This window comes from Lycium barbarum, chromosome 2 (assembly GCF_019175385.1).
Source record: "Lycium barbarum isolate Lr01 chromosome 2, ASM1917538v2, whole genome shotgun sequence".
Taxonomy (NCBI): domain Eukaryota; kingdom Viridiplantae; phylum Streptophyta; class Magnoliopsida; order Solanales; family Solanaceae; genus Lycium; species Lycium barbarum.
Genome location: NC_083338.1, coordinates 50,041,092 through 50,065,388, shown reverse-complemented (window position 1 = coordinate 50,065,388; position 24,297 = coordinate 50,041,092). Strand labels below are relative to the sequence as shown.

The window sequence follows — 24,297 nt, the reverse complement described above, 5'->3', positions numbered from 1 at the left end:
TATATATATATATATATATATATATATATATATATATATATATATATATATATATATATATATATATATATATCATTAAAGAAACAAAAAAGAAAAGAAAGGACATAATATGTTTCATATGGGTGGGTCTAGATGAATATGTGTTCTTTTTTCCCCCCACTTAACTCAAGTAACAAACTCGTTACTTAAAATAATATAGAAGATTGAAAAACAAATGGCAAGTTCAACCACAAGACCTCATAAATGAAGCAAGTCTTCTTATCCATATCGCACCACAACTTTTCTTCTAAGAAATTTATTCACTCTTGTTACTACACAAAAAACCGGATTTATTCACTCTTGTTACTACACAAAAAAACCATTCTTTTACCAAAGGAATTCATTAATTTATTTATCCTATTTATATAGTAATATTTTTGTAATAGCTCTCCCCATGATTCTAGTTATAAAAACTTGATACAATCAGACCTCTTTATAATAGTCATAAAGAATCTTTATGATAACATTTCATTATAACAATCAAGTTTCTTTGAAACTGGTTTTTCACATTATTTTATATTATATATTTTTTATAATACCATTTCGCTATAGTAACTAAAATTATTTAGACAAACGATACCGTTATAGAGAGATCTGATTGTATCTTGGACGAGCGGTCGAGGAAGTGGGGCTTGTTGCTGCTATTAGTGGATTCAATCATGGGGTCCAACATGACAAGTGCTAGTCTATGGTAATAGAATTTAGGTTCTTAGCAAGGTCCAAGCATATGTCATTTCAGATTGATCTCTCTAGGTTTTCTGCAAGTTTGAACAAAGATAAAAAAGATTGGTTCTTTTGCAAATTTGAAAGGTATAAAGGCCAAAAATTGGTGAAGTTAGACATAAAATCAAGGTGGGACACTTATCTTGACTCTCCATTACACGTCTTATGAGCTTGTACTTATCTATTTGGATGAATAACCACTACAAGCTTGTATTTATTTGATATATTATATATTCACCTAACTAACAAAGTGGTACATGCTTTTTCACGCGGAGTATGCAAGCCTAACTAAATAATTAACTGTGAAAATTAGTACATCTAAGTAAAAATGTATGTCACTTAACCATGATTAAATTTTAAGAAGTGCACATGCAAGACATATATCTTATATGCCTCGCATATGACCGCCGGAGCGAAGTAAATTTACCATCAAAATGACAGAGAATCTCAACAAAAACATTATTGAGCTCAGAACTTCTTTTTTACCTTCCCTCTTTAAAGTGGAGTGAGTGGCAATTGCAAAATTTGTGGAAGCAACAGAGATTTATGATTAAAAGAGAATGAGGAGGGAAGATATTAAAATTCAATATATGCACAGAAAGTTATTTTCTCTCTGGTAATTGAAAATTGTTGCTTTAGAATAGGATGACTGTGGAAGACCTTTCATTTAAAATATACTTGCACTTAACTAGGGATCAGAAAATTTTGGTGGACTGTCTATTAATAATTCTGGTTGCGATCGTTTTACGGAAAAGGGCCAAAATTACTCCTGAACTTTGAGAAATAGTTCATTCATACCCTTCGTTATACTTTAGGATTAATTATACCCTTACCGTTATACTATGGGGTCAATTATACCCTTATGTCTAACAGCTGCCACGTGGCATCATCCTAGCCCTTCAAAATTATTTTCCCCTCAAATAATTTTTTACCCACTAAAATAACCTAACCCGACCCGATTTTTTTTTTTCCAGCCAAGGGGTAATGGGTTGGGTCCGTATCACTTTGGCTGGAAAAAAAAATTCGGATCGGGTCGGGTCGGGTTATTTTAGTGGGGAAAATAATTTTGAAGGGCTGGGATCATGCCACGTGACAGCTGTTAGACATAAGGGTATAATTGACCCCATAGTATAGCGGTAAGGGTATAATTGGCCCTAAAATATAACGAAGGGTATGAATGAACTATTTCCCAAAGTTCAGGGGTAATTTTGGCCCTTTTCCGATCGTTTTATTAATTGTTTAACTTATTTATCTGTTGGATTTGAGGTTTAATGGTAGTCTTTCTACTTTGACTAATAATAGGCGTCATGGTTATACTATTTTGGAAAGATTAGACGGTGTTGTAGCTACTTACGATTGACATATTTTGGGAAACTTATATAAACCACTACTTTTTAAGAGCTTTTAACAATCCGTAACCACATTTCATGTATTTACATTTTATAGCTAGTTCAGGGCAATTAGGTGTATTTGAATACACTGTTCAGCTGTATCCAACTTTATTTGATGTCGTGTGTATTTGAATACATACAACCTTAATTTCTTTGAATAAATGTGTATTCAAAATGATTGTATTCCAGTTTATTTAAATACACGAAAGAGCTGTGTATTCCAGTGTATTTATATATTGATGTGTCCTTTTGTTTTGGGTGTATTTGAATGTATTTGAGCTCCGATCAACAAGGTCGCCGCCAAATGTCGCAAAGTTTGAATGTATTCGCCTGTATTTTAATGTATTTGAGCTGTCGCTGGCTAGTATTTTGCTGCTATAGAGTGTATTCGGTTATATCAAACAATGACGGGTAAATTTATATACAAACAAGAAAAATTCAAATACAAAATTTCAGATACACTATATTTACTCAGAAAATTTTGTATACAAGCATATGTAAATAGATCATTCAAACAACACATACAGTCAAATACATCTAGTTTGCCCAAAAATATAATTTGTCAAATACATTAAACTTATATTTACACTAAAAAAATGACGAATACTCTCAAATACACTCAGATCTGAGGTACAAGAAGGAGAAGAAGCCATGGAATATACTTAAATATACTCAGATCTGAGATACAAGACGGAGAATGACGAGCATGTGTATTTGCTCAATTTGAGATTGTCTCCACTCCTAAAAAACGAATATACTCAGATCTGAGATACAAGACGGAGAATGACGAGCATGTGTATTTGCTCAATTTGAGATTGTCTCCACTCCTAAAAAACGAATACAAGCCTCAGATCCAATCCCTCAAAGATTTGCTTGTCAATGGAAGAATTTCCGCCGGCGACTCGACGGAATTGCCGCCGCTTAGAGTTCTCGTCTTCGGGATCTGATTCTTCTTCGTCTTCTTCATGTACTATTTCTTCTTCTACGACATTGTTTTCGTATTCTTCTTGTTCAACATCAAGTTCTTGTTTAATGTCTTGTGGTTCTTCAACTTGTTGTTGTGTGGATTCGGAAGCTCTGGTTTTTCGCTTCTTAGCCATGGTGAGAAGAGAGAAGAGAGAGAGAGAGAGTGTGGAAATTAGGGTTTTTTGATTTGGGGGCTAGGGTTTCGGTGGAGAGAGAGGATGATAAAGAGGAGTATGGGGTTGAAGAGAGAGGGAAAGGAGAGAGAGAGGTGAGGGAGAAACTTGATACAGTAGAATAACTCTATGTATTTGGTATAGCTATGATATGTAAATTAAAAAATCACTGTAGCTACGAAATATAAATAAATTCAATAGTAATTATTATCAATAAATACCTCTTAAGGTAGCTATGACAAGTAAATTTATTTCCTGAAGCTATTGTACGTCACCTTTCCTGTACACACTCGGATCACTGTCTCATACTTCTTACACTGACCAAACATATTTCCTTAGCCAACAAACCTTTTAGAATGGAAACTATTTGGACCTCTCATCCTGAATTCACAATATCGTCCATTCTGCTTGGCTAAAGCATAATAATGATTTCCTCCATTCTGTTAAATGTTCCAGGAGGATGTTCAATATTGGAATAGGAACACGTTTGGTAATACCTTCTTAAAATAAGAACTCTTCTTGCTAGAATAACGGGTTTGCAAGCTTCATCCCACTAACCTACTAGTAATTTCCTTTATACTCTCGAACGCGAATTTATCGATGATTATAATTATATTTTACGTTTGGAAGAAGATATTCGGAGATTAAAATCTCGCATAACACTGCTTAAATGATGGCCATGCAAATATAAATTCTTCCTCCTGTCCACTATTCAACGTCGCCGTCGTATTCGTATTAATGCTCCTAAGGACCAAGCTGGAAATTGGAATTTAATGCTGGCCTTAGTAGTGGTGACATTTTCCAGTTTTATCAAAACCTTTATGATACTGACCATATAAAAAATGTTAATGCTTTTTCTATTGCTATCCACAGTGCCCTAAAGGAATCTGACGCTATGCTCCTTAATTCCCTTCTTATGAATAATGAAATTCTAAAGGATGTCCGCTCTTTTAACCATATAAATCTCACGGATGGGTTGTATCCTTTTATCTACCAACGATATTGGTCCATAGTAGGTGACTCTATAATTGATTTTTGTCAAAAGGTTTTCAAACGGGCTCAATTCCAGAAGCCACTAATAACACCTGTCTTTGTTTGATTCCAACATCTCAACGACCAAAAAGAAGTGATTACCAGCTCTTAATTGACAGTTTCAAAAGACGTCTTGCGGGTTGGACGACTAATCTACTTTCTACAGCGAGACAAACAACTCTAATACAATCCACCCTAACGTGTGAGATGGAACTGGCTGACAAAAGTCTTCCTTTATTTCTTCCATAGTCGGTCTACCCCTATAGAATTTTTCAATTATGGTTAGCCTACATTCTTTAGCGAGATTAACAAAGTAATCTCTGGCGTTGAAAAACACAGCAGGTCTGCCAGGTGAGTTTCGTGTTGTGTTTCCACAAGAGCAGGGGCGGACACACCTTAGAGTAAGAAGTGTCGTCCGACACTGCTTCGTCGTAACATTTAATTAATATTTATGTATATATATACTAGTCTGAAAAATTGAATATCATTACATTTATTCTAAAGTGACACCGCTTACCACAAAATGCTCCATGGCCTATTGGTTAGGCGTATCTCTAATGTAGCGATGAGCCAAAGTTCAAATCTGTTCGCAGCGAATTAGCTTTTTTTTTAAAAAAAAAAACTTTTTGTAATTGTTAAAATATAGCATGCTCTTTGGTACTGGAACCCCCAAAATCTTACCCCTAGGCCCTATGGATCAAATAAACTAATCAACCTAAGGTTAACTTTTGCATAATTGTCTTTGACATTAAATTACTTGAAACCCAAGTTTGGACTGGATTAGCCAAGCTAAACTTAAAACTCTAACGTTCATTCGTCCCTCTAATTTGTTCATCTGTTCTCTTCTTTAAATGTTGACAACCCTTACGAAGAATCCTGCATACGCCACTGCACAAGAGGAGCTTCACTGTTCAGAGATGGTAATTTTGTTTGAATCATAACAGCAAACAGGATGTGAACTCCTCTCAGCTAAGGTTGGATGCGAAGGAAATCAAGGACTGGAGGGAGTGGGCAAATGGTAAGGGGGAACAAGATCAATACGAACAATAATAGGAAAGGTGTTCCACCATCGGACAATCCAAATAAAACCCGTAGCATAAATGTTCTCCAAGGGATAACTTCGTTGGAACTGAGACAAACAACTCCGGCAATTTTGCAGATGATGACTCAATTAGCAAGCAATCGGCAGAGCGTAGCACAGAATTCAGCGGCAAATTCATGGGCAGAACAAGTCGAAGCAGAGGAATCAAATTGGTCTGTCAAAGGTACGAATAAAACCCTAAACCCTAAAATTTCTTCGAGTAATATGGTTGGTAAAACACCCTCAACAGTAGGGTATGACTTCACTGAGAATTCACTTAAAGCTAATGTCAAATAACCCTAGATGACATTAAGGAGGAAGTTGAATATTGGGGAACAACAGTAGTATGTTATGTGCTGGGCTTTAACCCTCCACTTACAATAATTGAAAGGTATTGAATAGAATTTGGGGAAAATTAGGCATCGACAAAATTTCCCAAACGAGCAGAGGGGTATTCCTAGTAAGTTGAAAGCATGGAAAGCAGGAACATAATGATTTAGGGGGGCGTACAGATGTTCGACAGGAAACTAGTGGTGGTGAAAGGGTGGAGACCAGAGGTAGAGCTGAGCAAGATGATGCTGGAAAAAGCACCAATTTGGATCAGACTAGAGGGGTTGGATTTCAAATACTGGGGGCAAAAAGCTCTCTCGAAAATTGCAGGACTGATTGGCAAACATTTGAAGACTGATAGTGGAACACCCATGAGAGGAAGACCGATGTATGCTAGAGTAATGATGGAAGTGTCTCTAAATAAAACATATCCTGATTTAGTGATGTTTGAGAATGAGAAGAGGCAAATTATTGAGCAGCAAGTACATTATGAATGGAAGCTCGTATTGTGTTCTCATTGCAAAAACTTTGGTCATACACAACGTGAATGCAGGAAACTTAACAAAGCAGGGGAGGCAGGGGGAAACAAGTGGAAAATCCAGTCCAACACAGAACCAACAATGAAAATGCGCAAATTGATGGAACATGATTCACAAATATTACACACAATAATTTTAGTAAGGCCAAACAAAACAATACAGGTAGAGGAACATCTATCAGAACAGGAAATTCATTTGCAACACTTACTGAGAAGGGGGAAAATGATCCAAAAGAGAATGACAAAGCTAGTACATCCAAAGCTACTACACCTAGCCCTAAAGGTGGAGAGGCTGATATGGTTCCAATAACTGGGAAGGGTGGGGAAAACCCCGTCCAATGGATAAGATTGATTTTTAGAACACCAAGGGTTTAAATAGACCAACAAAGCAAAAAGAGACGAATCTCTTCTTGCATAATAGTCAAACTGGTCTATTTGGACTCCTGGAAACAGAAACAAAGCTCAGAGAAAATCTCTTAACCTATGTAATGGACGGTGATTTACTACTAACTTGTCTCAACACCCTGGTGGGAGGATATGGTTGCTATGGAAACTAATAGTATAAAATGTTAATATTGTTATAATGACATCACAAGTAGTGCACTGTGAAGTACAACATAGAGGAACCATAAAGCAGTTTAGTTTGAGTATGGTATGTGAATTTAATGATCAAGCATTGAGGATAGAACTTTGACAAGACCTGGTGGGTATCTATAGCAATGTCCAAGGGCCATGGGTAGTTGTGTCCTGCATAGGAATGAGAGAGCGGGCAGTCTTGTGGTTGTAGCTGAGATTAGAGAATTTAAGAAGTGTACTGTAGACTGTGGCCTTCAAGAGCTAAAATCATCTGGATCAGTTTACATATGGAATAATAAACATAGGGATTCCAGCAGAGTATACAACAGAATTGATAGACTTCTTGTAAATGGGGACCGGATCACTACAGTGCCAGATTCAGAGGTTTATTTTGCAAATGAAGGTGTATATGATCATTGCCCTGCAATCATTAATTGGGAAAATGGAACACCAATAAATGCAAACAAATTTAGATACTTCAACATGTGAAGCATAGCCCCTGACTTCAAAGAGAAGGTGCAGGGGAATTGGGAGAGGAGAATCACATGGACAAAAATATATCAAATGGTTAGCAAACTGAATAGACTCAAAGGGTACTTTAAGGGGAATCAATAAATAAAGATTCAGTGAGATGGAGAAAAGGGCAGAACAAGCACATGAGAAGCTGCTACAATGCCAGACTAAACTGCAAAGAGATCCCAGAGACACACAGTTGATAACTGATAAAGGACTATACTGACTGGAACATGGCTAGAACAAAGTTTCAACAGTAGAAATGTAAAGTAAATTGGCTACATTATGGAGACTTGAACACAATATTCTTCCACAGTGTTTTAAAAGCAAGAAGAAGTGCAAATAGAATTTTCAACATTAGGCATGCTGCAGGAAATACTATAACATATGTACAGGGGATAGCAAAGACGTTTGTGGACTACTACACTGAGCTATTAGGAACTTCAAACCTCAAGGTCCGCTTGTCTCTATAGAGCAAAGGAGATGTTGGCAAGGGAAATTGAGGAGATTGAGGTAAAACAGGCGTTATGAGAAATTAATAGGGATAAGGAACTAGGCCTTGATAGGTATGGGAGCCAATTCTTCAAAGATTGCTGGGGTATGATCACGGAAGACAGGAATTTTTCAACTCAGGAAAGTTGCTAAGAGTATGGAACCACACTGTGATAACATTGATTCCTAAGAGTGATCATGCTGAGAGTGGGGGTGACTATAGGCCAATAGCTTGCTGCAATGCTATATATAGATTGATTTCGAAGGTGCTCTCGAATAGATTAAGGAAGGTGTTACCAAGCATAATATCGGCCAATCAGAGTGCTTTTGTGGAAGGAAGAACAATTGTGTAAAATGTTCTTATATGCCAGGATCTGGTTAGGTTATACAATAGGAAGAGCAGTACCAAAAGTTTCCTAATCAAAATTGATTTGAAGAAGGCATATGACTCAAATAGGGGTTTGTAGAAGAGATGTCGCATGCTCTTAACTTTACTCCTCAATTTATAAAATGGACTCTGACCTGTAATTCAACCACCTAGTGTACAATTGCAACTAATGGAGGAGTATATGGATGCATTGTTGACACCCAATTTTGTCCCGTCTCTCCTCCGAAATACCTATTTTTAAGCTTCTAATATTTTTGGAAAAAATAAAAAAAAATATATATTATGTTTACTATAATTATTAGCCTCTTATCAATACCGCCATTGTATCATTCTATCAATTATTATTATTTACCGTATTCTTATTATTATTATTATTATTATTATTTTTTTTTTTTATTATTATTATTATTACTATTATAGTTCACAATTTTTATCATTTCAGTATTTTACCAGCTTACGCACACGCATCGCATTTATCTTTGCATAATTAAATAATAGTATTTATTTTACTGTGGATTTTTCGCAATATTATTGCACTGCTATTACAACGCCATTTTTTATCTAAGCATTAATGACGACATATTCCATATTGAGCAATATTTTAACAGAAGTTATTTAAACAAGTCTTTTATTTAAATTTAGAAGCCAAACTATTTCTTGCACTCAGTCCGTATTTCGATTTATCGGATTCCAAATCAAAGTCCAATCAATTCATAAATATTTTTTAACCAGCCTATATTTTTACCTTAATTTTTAGACCAGTCCGTGTTTTAATTCGTTAGCCCATTCTTTTAATACCCGGTCTAAAAATTGACCCGGTCCGTAAATGAACCGGGTCTGACCCATTTCAGTGAAAATAAGGGGAACCCTTTTAGGGTTTCCCCTCATTTCCCCCCCACCTTCCTCCGCCTCCCTCTTCATCGTCACCTCCTCGTCTCCGCCTCCCCTCCCCTCTTTCCTCTCATCTCCGCCACGGCTCTCCCTTCCCCTCCTCCCTTTTTCGCCCGCCGCTCCTTTCCTTCATCCCTTCCCTTTCCCTTAACCCTCCAAAACCCTAGCGCCGCAACCCTCTTCCCCCCACGTTACCCCCACTACTTTTCCGACATCATCACACCCATATCCATCATCTCCACTCACGCCCGACATCTCCACTCCTCACTACCATTCCACTTCATCGTGTCGCTCCTCTGCCATCCCTCTGTTCCACTCCATCCTCACCACGTGACCCCCATCCTGCACCCATACCTCTGACACCACGTGACCATCATCTCCACCACACCCATACCCCCACGTGCTCTGACATCACCACGTTACTTCTCCCTCTGCTCCTTTCACCATTTTTGTCTTGAACCCAAAACCCTATAAAATGGGGTTGATTCATCGATAAAAAGGGGGATTTTTTTGGGATTCAAAATTCCCAAAGAGCCGATTTTCTTTCAGTTCAAGAAATCCTCTGCGAAATATTTTGTTTAGTTGTCACAATATCGCAAAAATATCGAATCAAAATACTCAAACGATTTTTCGTCTGTTCTGTGTTTGTTGCGAATCCGAGTTTCGCAACCTCGAATTTGAAGTGTTTCGAGTGTGAATCGAAGACCCGCACCCACTTCGCTGCACCCGAAGAAGGTCCGTAATTTTCTTGTCCCTTTTAATTTCTTAGGCTCCGTAGTAGTTAGATGCTGATTGTGTGCTTAGATCAGACTTGAATATGTGGAAAATGTGTTTATTATCTTGGTTTAGTTAGACATGCGATATTGTGATTATGTTAATACCGTTAGCTTTAGTTTGGATGCGCAATGAGGTCACATTTAGCCTATGATTTTATTGAATAACATACTGTTCTAAGCCTGATTGTATGCTTAATTTGCTGTTAATTATATGATTGGCATATTTGTTAGTATAATTTTACTTTAGACATGTACTCGGTTGTGCATCAGCTTAGTATTATGTGTTATAATTAGTATATATTAGCCTTAAATTCCTGTAGCATGACTGGAGCATGATTAGTGTACAGTCCATAGAAATATATATGATTTATGATTCATTCTATTTAAATTTCCTAAGTTAGCTATATGTTCGATTAATGTGGCTATATTCAGCATGTAATGTTAAGCGTGTAACCCTGTTTGGATCTTTATGTTTGTAAGTTTAGGAATGTATGAAAGTATGTTCGTCTTGTTTTCTTTATGTGGTACTGTCAATATGAGTTTCTTTGTATAAATACATGAACTGTCGATTTGAAGATCCCACATCAGTCTTAGCATGTTATTCAGTCAAGACTGCCCTCAGAATGCCTATGCTTGGATTGTTTGCTAGTTTAGTTAGCTTGCATATATGATTGAAGCATATGGACACTGTTGTGTGATGATGCTATTGAACCATGATGTTAAATTATGTGTAAGTTTGTTTGAGTCTACCTAGACCTAAGGCTATGCCCATTGAGGCTAAATGACATATGAATTGGCTTATTATATGGTCAAGACCCCCTTTATGCTCCCCTTAATGACCCTGCCTAAGTTACAGAATCTATGTAGTCAAGTTTGTTGTTAAATTGGTTTGTGGATCCCTAAGATAACTGTTGGTGGCTGAGACTCAAAGCATTATTTATGATTGCCTGCAGTTGGCCTTTGTTGATGAATCATCATGTTATTACTTCGCAGTTGCCATCTATGGTTGTTTATTGTCATTGTTTGTTGTAGCTTGGTCATCAGTTGTTGCTTTGCTCTTAAAAGAAGCATATTGATGCTAGGAACTGATTCTTACATTCTTGTGATCGAGTTGCAGCCTCGTTCGCTATTTAAATTGATGCTTAAAATGAGTATGTATGTTACATTTGATGCAATAGCTGCATTTATAACTTTTCTGCCTTCTTAGAAGAAACAGATTATTATACTTATCACTGATCTGAGTGAAAACTCCAGGCCTTACACTTGTTTCTGTTTTTTTTTTTCTAATTTCACTTGCGTGCTTACATTGGTTTTCTTTTACCCCTATGACCATGAGTTGCATCCCTATGACTACTTTATTACTTTTCTATATGCTGTGTGACTCCATGTAAGTCTCCCTTTAATTCCCGTTAACGCGTATGTGCGCACCGCTGCTGTTTGCCTACGGATTATGCATATGTATACTCGAAGTACACTTAATGTATATATACATCACTTGTGTGCAATGCATAGTCTGTATTTCAGTTTGTTTTGCTCAAATTTCGTGTGTTTGTTGTAAGTATATTCCAGTTGAAAAATCTGCATATAAATGCATATCGAAGTTGTGCACTTGGATATACATAATATACATAATCAACAGAGTTGTTTTGAATTCATATATTTGTATGCTTAATCTTATTGACCATATACTAATCCCTTTTCTCTCATATCGTTTATGCATGAACCTCATATACGAGTCCGAGGGACTCGTCTTCCGCATTCGCCGATGTTGGGCCAAGGCCCAACGAAACAGCCTCTCCTTTTCGTCCAGCCCTTCTTCTCACAGCAAAAGAAAAATGGGAAACACAAGTTCTGGGCCAAGGCCCAATATGCATGACAACAGCAGCAGTCTCGAATGGGCTGACCCATTTGATATTTATTTCCCTCTTTTATTTTATTTTGTGCACATTAATTTGTATTATGCAACTAACTCTTTGCTTGTTTTGTTTTCTTAATTTAGATAAATCCTAATGAATTAATAGGTTTAGTTTTAGTAATGGGTAGTTTAGTTTAAGGAAAACTAACAATTAGTCCTGTAAGTTTCATTTTCTTCCGTTATATTGAAGTTATTTGAAACATTTATAATATTTAGGATAATTAATTTTTCAATAGGAATCATGTTTTACTATCTTAGGAATCTCAAAACGTCACTAACACGCAAATAGGAACTAAAGAATATTTTGTAGACATCTTAAGGTTTCATCCAAAATTATGCACACTTTAGTCAAATGTAGTTAACGAAACATAATCTCGGGTATTTCTAAAGCGTCAAGCTAATCAATACATAATCGTTAAAATTGTTTCATATAGTTATCAAAAAAAGGGTATGTTACAAATTCGCATTTCTTCTTTCTATGTATAATATTATATGTAAATTTTATTTCAAAGAGCATTATTATTTAAGGTCTTAGCAACATTTTATAAGTTTATTTTGAATGGCATTTGAAATTTCCTTTTATGCAAATCATCACGTTTTCTACAGGTCTCATTCTAAATAGCATTTTTTATTTAAAGTTTTATCAATTTCTATCAATTTTGTTTGAAATGGCATTTGAAAATCTTCTTTCATGCAAATTATTATATTTTCTTTAAATCTTATCTTCAACAACATTCTTATATTTTTCTTAAAAAAAAAACCTTAGCAACATTTCTTAACTTTTTTTTTGTTTTTCTTAAGGTTTAACGTCTTATTTAGCATTAATTAATTAACCTAAGTTTGGTCGGATAACCGTAGTTAACGGATTCTAAAGGATGCCTAACACCTTCCCTTTAGGATAATATAGAGCCCTTACCTAGAATCACACTGGTTAAGCAGACTATTAATTGAGGTTTAGTTTTAACTTTACCTTAGTTAATATTTAGGTGTCCTAATTCACCATTAAATTAATTAGGTGGCGACTCCTTAAAACAAAATAAACGGGAATCACCAATACGTCATACTCCTTAAATCTATCCGGTTAAAATGGGGTGTGACATGCATTAAGGGACAAAGAAGCCTAAGACAGGGGGATCCGATCCCCCCCCCCCCCCCCCCCCCCCCTCTCCTCTTTGTGATCTACATGGAATATTTCACCAGGATTATGAATGTGGTGGAAAATCAGGGGAGATTCCTGTACCATACTAAATGCAAGAGTTTGAAGCTTAACCATTTATGTTTTGCAAATGATGTACTCTTGTTTTGCGAGGGTGAATAATTCCAAGCTGTGCTATTGATGTTGAGAGGACTTAAAATCTTTTCAAAGGCTTTTGGCTGTAACTCTAGTGCACTCAAGTCTAATATATTTTTTGTGAACATGAAAGCACATGCAGTGGCTGATCTATGTGAGATTATAGGGTACTCAAAAGGGGCTCTTCCATTCAGATACTTAGGAGTGTCTATATCTCCAAAGAAGATCTCTAAAATGGATTGTGAAGTACTGATTGACAAACTTACAATAAAAGTAAGGAGATGGGGATCCAAACACCTGTCCTATGCAGCAAGGGCAATACTAATCAACTCAGTTCTGTTTCACATTCATATCTATTGGGTTTCAATGTTTATCTTACCAAAGCAAGTGCTAAACGGCAAACATCAATATGCAGGAATTTCTTATGGGATGGGAAAGCTATTACAAACAAAACTCCTATGGTGGCATGGGATCTTGTACGCAATTCATAACATAGAATGAAGCAACCATTGGAAAATATGTTGGAATATAACACAAAAGTTTGACAACGTATGGGTCAAATGGGTTAGTAATGTTTACTGAAAAGAGGACGACCGGTAGGAATACACGCATCCACTTGATTGTTGTTAGTACTGGAGAAAAGTTTGCAAAATGAAAGACATCTTCTCAGCAGGATATGTACAACAAAGGTGGCTAAATCCTACTGGCAAGTACACAATAGGGAGTGGGTGTGAATGAAGTAGGGAAACATCTCCAAACATAGCTTCATAAGCTGGTTAGCATTGCACAAGAGAATGCTAACTAAAAATAGACTATTCAGATAGGGATCAGTCAGGATGATATGTGTGTGCTCTGTGGAGATTATAGGGAAACTGTGGAGCACATATTCTTTGAATGTACTTTCTCAAAAGAATGTCCACAAGATGTGCTGCAATGGGTGGGAAAAGGGATTCAACACTGGGATATACATGAAATCTGGAAACGACTAACTAGAAGCACAAAGGAAAAAACAGAGAAAGAGTAGTGGCAATCCTTGTTGCACTAATGTGCAGGGTGTGGAAAGCTAGGAATACAACACTATGGGAGCACAAAGTACTAAGACCTGCTCAAATATTGGACCAGATCAAACAAGAATGCAAGTACAGAAAGTGATGTGATTCTTCGAGTTAACAAAGAACCAATTGACCAGGATCTTGTTCTTGAAGCGATTTGATGGGCAAGTTTCAAGAAACAGATGTATCTCAAGTTATATGTCTTGGAATTAGGTGATTGTAAAATGAGGTGAAAGATGACGATCTGAACTATGATAATAACTATTAAATCATTTAAAATAAGTAAATATTAAGATCGGAACGATGGGAAGAAAGTTAAGATTCTAGGTATGAACTAGAATTAATTGTAAATCAAGAAACACGTTCTTGAATAATCAAGAATCTAAAGAGTCCCTAAGTCACCACTTGAAATCAATTAACGTGATAAAGAATCACCACACACAACTGAAAACGAGGCAAAGGCTATCACCACCTTGCTTGGAACCAAAAACAAGGATAAAGAACACCAAATAGAGAAAATAACTTTATTGCAAACTACGGTTTAAGCTCAAAAACGTGGATTATGTCTTTACAAGTCACGAGAACCCTTTATCTAGGCCTAGGGTCTCTTATGTTATAACTACTGTTGACACCTAATTTTTGACCTCCCATAATTTATTTTAATTACTCATAGTCCTTGGATAATAAATAAAGCAAACCGGGCATCTTAAAGAGTTTAAATAAAATTATATAAGTATTCAGGTCAATATTCTACTCCTTCAAATTGATAAAGAGATCTTTATAGCATTGTGAATTATTTAGAAACTAATTGGTATTTATGGCATTTATAAATTATTTTGTTAGGATTAATCAAAGGCAAAACAGTTTTTTAATAACTATTCACTTAATCGCTAAATTGTCAAAAAGACAAATTAACTATTTCCTTTAAATCCGAGGAACTTGAGTAATTAAGAGAATTGAACATTTGCCCTTCAGCCTTTAATTCTGTGTATTTGCATAATTGTTTAATATTAATAAAATTGCTTTAGTGCTTAAATTAGATTAATTAATCAATTAGAGGGTCATTATTGCAAAATTGGTTATAATTATTAGTTGTTCACATTATGGCCGCAATTGGATTAACCAATTCACGGTTTAAGACAATTGGGGTCATTTTTGCAAAGTTAGCCTTTAAGTGGCTTTAATTGAGATGGCAAAATCTATTGGCAAATCAATTGAGGTCGTTAGTGCAAATCTAGCTTTAACCAGTTAATCAGGATAAATAAAGTCACAATTGAAATAATTAACTGGATTAAGATTAACTAAAGGACACAATTGCAATTAGTTAACAAAAAGTGTCATAATTACAACACTCATTTAGATTTAAATCCAGTTAAGGCTACACTTGCAAATCAAGGCTGTTTAAATAATTAGACTTGTTTTAAAATTAATTAGAAATGATAATCATGTCCTAATTTCTATAATGTGATCAATAATCGGAACTTTAGCATTTTTATTTATTTAGTCTACCCATTTTGACCCTCGTACGCGTATATAGGCCTGATATACGTAGATATATACACCTAATAGACGTATATAGGGCCCCTTCCCTTTCTTTTTTAATTATGGACCGACCCGACTCAATGCACGCACAGATCAAAGAGGTTATATGTCACGACCCAACTTGCCATGAATGGCACCCATACTAACTCCTAGTGGGCGAACCAACACACAAGTCATCTATTCATTCAAGTCCGTTTTTATATTACCCAAATTAATTAGTTATTACTCATTCAAGCATAAGATATTCAAAATAAGTCATGCCATAAATAACGAAGTAAATGCAGAAGTCCTAACTATTACAATTTCCCAAAATCCGAAAGTCATTGTACGAGGACTCTAAACTGGAACATGTCTAAGGAATGAAATCTATCTAATAAATATCCATAATGTCCAGATTATGAAATAGACATCATAAGAGGAAGATCTTCGGGCGGCGGCGGCCTGGCATGGAAGCTCACCCTAAATCTGTCAGCAACTTCCTCAACGCTAGATGTGAGGGAAAGTAGCAGTCTCTATATCACAATCTGCACTCAAAAGAATGCAGCAAGGTAGTATCAGTACAAACACTATGTACCGGTAGATATCATAGGCCGACTAAGATTAGTATCATGCATATCTCATAAAATCAATAGAATAAACAAGCTAGCCAACATACATGAAACAAATAGATCGACAAGTCAACTAAAGACAATCACTAATTGAGTCACCCAAAATATCAAGAACTCAGTCAGCAGAAAACCACAAAACGGGAATAAGTCTACCACAAATACCATAATCATTGTACACATATGCTAACTGATGTCATTGCTCAGTAGTCATGACCTTCAGGGGACCCATTGTGTCCATGTACCACTCGTTTCGGATACTCATCGGACCTGAGCATAAACCTCCGCTCCGAAAAGAACCTCAGATGCGGGCCACATCAATGTATCCCTCTTTTTCGGAACGAACGTCGGACCACGAGCCATAATCTAGGTCACATATGTGCCTTTCCATATAGCTGTACGTAACGGTATTTCCTGCTGTCTTTTTATCAATGCTCAAATCATCATTTTGTATAACAACATCACCCAGAAGATCATATTAACTTCTCATCACAATCACATCAACTGTAGATTCAACATACATGAATAGTGGAACGAAGCCTACACAATCACTCAATCAATTTCACATAGGAGTTCAACCACACAATATCATGCATGAAGACTAGACATGCTTTCTCCTAATGAATTCACAACACATACAATCAACTAATCAAAGTGTTACACCTCGAAAAATTTTCCGTTGGTACGCAAGTGGATAAACTAGTGATGAATATGAGTGCATGATGTTTATGAGCAAGAAACGATGTTGATGACCTTAGGCGAGATTTCAAAAGTATCCGATGTGAGACGAGGAAGTTGGCTAAGTTTAGATGAGATACAAGGTGAGCAATGCATGTGCATGAACGGGGGTGATTAAAATGAGAAGTCTAAGAAATATGGGAAGTTGCAGAATTGCAACTGCCCAGTGGTCGTATATTGCAAAATACGGACCGTAAAGTGCAATACGGTCCGAAAACTAGCAGTCGTAAACTGCCATGCAAGGTTTCAACTTTCTGCCAACCGAGGAAATGGTTAAATACGACCTAGTGGACGGACCGTAAAGTGATTTACGGCCCGTAAACCATGGTCGTAAACCACCATGAAGGCAGCCCAGCTTCTGGTTCGGGAAATGGCTAATTACGCCCATGGAGGATGAGCCATATAGTGGAATATGGGCCGTAAACCTCCATGGACGACCACTGTTCACCCAGCACAGATTTTTCAATTCATTAAATGTGAGGATCAAGACTTGTCTTATTTCATTACAACATTACACCACTTCTCTCTAAAACTTCTCTCTACATTTATTATATGAGTTTTCAAGGATTATAAGCCATTAATAACATTAAGACAAGTGAATCAAGGATAAGGGAATCATCAAGGATCATCCAAGTCAAGAAATCCAAATGGAGAAAAACTAGGGTTTTGCTCAAAGAGGAGTATTATCAACCAAAGCTTGTTCCTACAACTTCTAAGGTAAGAATCATGATTTTTACATGATGTTTAAGGTATTGGAGAATTAAAGTACATGGATTGTAGAAAATACGGTCAACTAGGTCATGAATGATAAATAGTGACATTTTGAGAAATAGTTTGAATTGAGTTATGAATGTTTTTGTGTTGTGATATGAATGTGTTATAAATGGTATTAAGATCATGAACTAGACACTTTAGACGAATGGACGAAGTTGGGTGTTATGACCATGAATGTGGGTGAATTAGAGGCAAATTGAGGAAATCTAGATAATGTGGATAATGTGAATGACTAATGGCCATTGTTATGATATTAATGAAGGTATAAACGCTAGCATTGGAAGGGAACGTGCAAGTGTAGAATAGTTCGACAAAAAGGTATGTAAGGCTAATCCTTCTTTCATAAGGCATGGTTCTTGGCCAAATTTCTAATTCCTCTATATGAGTATGTTGTATTCAAGTGATTGACATTCCGAGCTCATAAGCTCACGATCCTTAACATGTACTACGATTGTACTACGCCCCTCATATGACGAGTAAGCCTAAGATATGGATGTAGCAATAATGACGAAGATAGTGATGACGATAATGATAATAATGATGCCAAAGGTGCCTACGGGCTATTATACTTATATGTGCCTATGAAAGGCTATAATGACACCCCGAGCTTATAACGCCGGGTAGGATATATGTATATGAATATGTATAAAGTATGTATAGGATTACAAAACGTGCGCACACCTCTGCAGATGGTATGGATAACCCTGAAGCCTTGGTAGGGCCAGGTATGAGTAACCTTGAGCCTTGGTTGGCCAAGTATGTATGAAACACCGATCCTATGAGGTCGGGAATGCTATATAAATGCTATGTATATGAAATGACTATGTATATAATATGAATATGAATGTGATAAGACTATGTATAAGAATACGAATAAGGACATGTATACGAATATGAGCACAAGTATGGTACGAGTACTATTATGGAATACGGATGATGACGTAGGTGTACTAATACGTATGAAAAATGGAAAGTCCTACGAAAGGCAGGTAAGTACTATGACGATGATATTATTGTCTCCCCTCCTATGCTATTTCATATGTTGTTCATTATGCTTATACATCGATGTTGATCATGCTTTACATACTCAGTACATTCTTCGTACTGACGTCCTTTTGTTTGTGGACGTTGCGTCATGCCCGCAGATGCACAGGGAGACAGGCTTGATCCATAGCGGCTTATCCAGAGATTGCATAGCAGAGCTCCATTTCCTTCGGAGCCATAGCTTTTGGGTACTCATTCTTTTGTGTGCATAATTATGGGCATAGCGGGGTCCTGTCCCGCTCATACGATATGTCATACTTTTAGAGGCTCGTAGTCATGTGTATGTGGGTAGAGATGTTCGGCCATGTCGGCCCATGTTTTGTATATCTTTTGTTGGCCTTGTCGGCCTTGTACTTATGATGTGGCATAGATGCCTATGATATGTTAAATGATGATGGTCGCCTAATGGGATCAATATGATTAACAATAGAAGAAAAAGCACGAATTGACTTATGGTTCACCTAGATGTTATGTTACGTACGATAAGGGGGTGCCCAGGTGGGGTAGCACCGGGTGCTCGTCGCGGCCCCCCTAGCCGGGTCGTGACACAAGTGGTATCAGAGCAATTCAGTCCTAGGATATGTCTACGAGCCGTGTCTAGTAGAGTCTCTGTTATGGGTGTGTTGCGCGCTACACTTATAAACAAGAAGCTGCAGACATTTTATGAATATATGACCTTCTTTCTTCGTAAGAATCGTGCGATATAGCTATGATGTAAGAAATTCTTGTTCCTAAATCGTGATTTGTGTATTTCAGAGATGCCTAAAAAGAAAAAGGCTACAGCAGCCCAAAAGGGCAAGACGGTGGCAGAAAAGCGGGCTGAAAGAGCACCGCCACCGGTAGTAGAGGAAGATGGGTCCCAGAGTGCGGCTCAATCTCAGTCCTCCCAGACAGTGCCTATTACCGAGGAGCATGTGGGAGCCTCAGCCCCAGCTCCAGCTCCTCCACCGAATGCTTCGGGCCAAGACGTGAGAGAGGCCATTAATTTGTTGACTCAGTTGGTTGCGGCCCAGACTCAGAGGCCAAGCGCAGGGCAAGGTGACAGGGCTGTTAGTGCAAGGGCTCGTGACTTCATTTCTTTAAAACCCCTGGAATTCTTTGGGTCGAAACCGGAGGAGGATCCCCAGGACTTTATTGATGGTATGCTAAGGACGCTCCGGTTGATACATGCTTCGGAAACCGAGTCGGTAGAGCTAGCGTCCTATAGATTGAGAGATATCTCGATCCAGTGGTATACAGTATGGATGGCTTCGCGGGGAGCCAATGCACCTCCGCCGGTATGGCAAGAGTTTGTCGATGCTTTTCTCCGTCATTACATGCCTCCAGAAGTTCGGCGAGCTAGGGCCGATAAATTCTTGAATTTGAGGCAAGGTAACATGAGTGCTACAGAGTATAGTCTTCGCTTTAACTCCTTGGCCAGGTATGCTTCGGCCATGGTAGCAGATATGGGCGACCGGGTACACCGATTTGTAAAGGGCCTAGGGCCCCATCTGATGGACAAATGCTTGACTGCGTCCCTTCAGGACGGTATGGATATTGCACGCATTCAGGCACATGCTCAAAACTTAGAGGAAAGCCTACAGCAGCGGAGAAGTGAACGTGAACAGGATAGGGGACATAGCAAGAGGGCCAGATCTTCGGGCCCAATAAGTGAGTCCAGAGGCGGACACAGGCAACAATTCCCTAGACATTCGGGCTATTCTATGACCAATGCACCTCCACGGTTTTCAGGCCAGAGCCTTGATAGATCTACTCATCCCGGGCCGAGTCAGAGTTATTCGGGGTCCCAGTTTAGAGGTGATTCAGGCCAGTCAAGGCCACCTATACCACAATGTTCCTAGTGTGGGAAGTCGCATTGGGGTCAATGCCGATTGGGTTCAGATGTTTGCTATTCATGTGGTCGACCGGGCCATATTATGCGTGATTTCCCCTCAGTGCATGGTAGAGGTAGGACCCAGCCATCAGGGTCGGTAGCCGGATCTTCGTCATCTATACGCCCTACGGGGCCAGGTTCACATGCACCAGTCGGCCATGGTAGAGGTAGAGGCAGAGCTCCCAGTACTAGCGGTTCTCAGCACCGTATTTATACTTTGGCTGGACGCCAAGATCTTGAGTCTTCTCCTGATGTGGTCACGGGTATATTATCGGTATTCTCTCATGATGTATATGCTTTGATTGATTCGGGCTCCACATTATCATATGTTACTCCATATATTGCGGGTCGATTTATAGTCGAGCCGGAGTCGATCAAACCTTTTGAGGTGTCCACGCCCGTTGGCTAATCGGTGATAGCTAGCCGAGTGTATAGAGGTTGTGTAGTCGTGATTTGTGACCGTCGTACCATAATTAATTTTCATGAGCTAGAGATGGTAGATTTTGATGTCATAATGGGCATGGATTGGTTGACTTCTTGTTACACCAATGTTGATTGTAGAATGAAGATGGTTCGTTTCCAGTTTCCGGGAGAACCAGTTTTAGAATGGAAAGGAAATACAGCGTCACCAAAAGGTAGGTTTATTTCCTATCTTAAGGCAAGGAAGATGATCACGAAAGAGTGTATCTATCACTTAGTGCGAGTTCAAGATGTTGAAGCTGAGTTGCCGACTCTTCAGTCAGTTCCAGTAGTGAATGAATTTTCGGATGTGTTCCCGGAAGAGCTTCCAGGCCTTCCTCCCGAGCGGGAGATTGATTTTGCGATTGATGTGTTGCCAGACACTAAACCCATATCTATTCCTCCCTATAGAATGGCGCCCGTAGAACTGAAAGAGTTGAAGGAGCAATTGAAATACTTGTTTGATAAAGGCTTCATTAGGCCCAGTTCATCCCCGTGGGGAGCCCCCGTATTGTTCGTCCGAAAGAAGGATGGCTCCTTGAGAATGTGCATTGATTATCGACAATTAAATAAGGTGACGATTAAGAATAAATATCCTCTTATGAGGATTGATGATCTATTTGATCAATTTCAAGGTGCCAAGTGGTTTTCAAAGATCGATTTGAGGTTCGGGTATCACCAAGTAAGAGTTAGGGAGAAAGATATCCCTAAGACAGCTTTCAGAACAAGATACGGTCATTTTGAGTTCCGAGTGATGTCGTTTGGGTTAACTAATGCACCGGCAGTGTTTATGGACTTAATGAACAATGTATTCAGGCCTTTTTTGGATCTATTCGTGATTGTATTCATCGATGATATCCTAGTGTATTCTAGATCCGAGGCAGAACATGCGGATCACTTGCGTATTGTCCTTGGAGTTCTTCGAACTCGAGAGTTATTCGCGAAGTTTTCCAAATGCGAGTTTTGGTTGAACTCAGTGGCATTTCTGGGCCACATTGTTGCAGCTGACGGTATTCGAGTGGATAGCCAAAAGATTGAGGCAGTGAAGACTTGGCCAAGGCCCACGACCCCTACGGAGGTTCGTAGATTTTTAGGCTTAGCAGGCTATTACAAAAGATTTGTTGAGGGGTTTTCTTCTATTTCTACGCCACTCACCAAGTTGACTCAGAAGTCAGCTAAGTTTTAACGGACAGATGCTTGCGAGCGTAGTTTCCAAGAGTTGAAAGACTGATTGACTTCAGCCCCAGTCTTGACACTTCCAGAGGGATTGGAAGGATATGTTATTTATTGTGATGCTTCAGGCGTCGGGCTAGGTTGTGTATTGATGCAAAATGGTAAGGTGATTGCGTATGCTTCTAGACAATTACGGAAACATGAACAGAACTATCCAACCCACGATTTAGAATTAGCCGCAGTGGTCCATGCATTAAAGATATGGCGACATTATTTATATGGTGTCCATGTGGATGTTTATACAGATCATAAGAGCCTTCAGTATATCTTCAAGCAGAAAGAGTTGAATTTGCGACAACGACGATGGTTGGAGTTGCTAAAGGATTACGATGTTGATATCTTGTATCACCCCGGAAAGGCTAACGTTGTGGCTGACGCTCTTAGCCGCAGATCCATGGGAAGTCTAAGTGATGTACGACCAGAAAAGAAAGAGATGGCCCGTGAGCTTCAACAGTTAGTGAGCCTAGGAGTCCGAGTAGTGGACTCAGGTAGCAGCGGAGCTACTATTCAGAATTCAGCCGTTTCATCGCTAGTAGCGGAAGTAAAAGAGCGGCAATATGAGGATCCCATGCTAATGCAGTACAGAGATACACTCCCTCAGAAGGAGGAGTCATCATTTGATATTTCGGAAGACGGAGTTCTCCGATGTCGAGACAGGTTATGTGTTCCCGATGTGGCAGGTCTACGCCACCAGATTTTGAGAGAAGCTCATTGTTCCCGTTACTCCATTCACCCTGGAGTGACGAAAATGTATCACGATCTTAAGTCTATATATTGGTGGAATGGGATGAAGAAAGACGTAGCGGAATTTGTAGCTCAATGTCCTAATTGCCAACAAGTGAAGATCGAGCACCAAAAGCCGGGTGGCTTATTGCAAGCTATAGAAATCCCAACTTGAAAGTGGGAAGTGATTAATATGGATTTCATTTCAGGCCTACCCCGTTCTCGACGTAAATATGATTCCATATGGGTGATCGTGGATAGACTCACTAAATCAGCTCATTTCTTACCGGTCAGAACGACCTATATGGCAGAAGATTATGCCAAGCTTTATCAAAAAGAGATAGTGAGACTTCATGGCATTTCGGTGTCTATTATCTCCGATAGAGGGACTCAGTTCACAGCTAAGTTTTGGGAGTCTTTCCAAGAGGGTTTAGGGACCCAAGTGCGCCTTAGCACGACATTTCACCCCCAGACCGATGGGCAAGCTGAACGTACTATTCATACTCTTGAAGATATGTTACGGGGCATGTATGATAGATTTTGGAGGAAATTGGGATGACCATTTGCCACTCATTGAGTTTGCTTACAATAACAGTTATCATTCTAGCATTCAAATGGCACCGTATGAAGCTCTATATGGGCAAAAGTGTAGATCCCCAATTGGGTGGTTTGAAACCGGAGAAGCTAAGTTGATAGGGCCAGACTTGGTCCAGCAAGCAATAGAGAAAGTTAAGCTCATACAAGATCGGTTGCTAGCGGCTCAAAGTCGTCAAAAGTCCTATGTGGATAATCGTCGAAGAGACATAGAGTTCGAAGTGAAGGATTGGGTATTCTTGAAAGTGTCGCCGATGAAGGGCGTAATGAGATTTGGCAAAAAGGGGAAGCTCAGTCCCCGGTATATTGGGCCATACGAAATCGTACGCAAGATTGGCAAAGTGGCCTATGAGTTAAATCTACCTCCAGACTTGGAGTCAGTTCATCCAGTATTTCATGTTTTGATGCTTCGGAAATGTGTTGGAGATCCTACTAGGATCGTCCCAGTGAATGATGTGCAAGTGACAGAGAAATTGACTTATGAAGAGATACCCATTGCCATACTAGATAGGCAAGTACGGAGACTTAGAAAAAAAGAAGTGGCC

At 38.5% G+C, this 24,297-nt stretch overlaps 1 long non-coding RNA gene across 1 annotated transcript; it reads left to right on the top strand.

Annotated features, from left to right (window-relative positions):
• Positions 1 to 5,028: 5,028 nt before the first annotated feature.
• On the top strand, positions 5,029 to 11,941 carry LOC132626491 (uncharacterized). Its single transcript, XR_009577341.1, has 2 exons — positions 5,029 to 5,342; positions 5,484 to 11,941. It is a non-coding gene; the product is annotated as an uncharacterized LOC132626491 (long non-coding RNA).
• Positions 11,942 to 24,297: the final 12,356 nt, after the last annotated feature.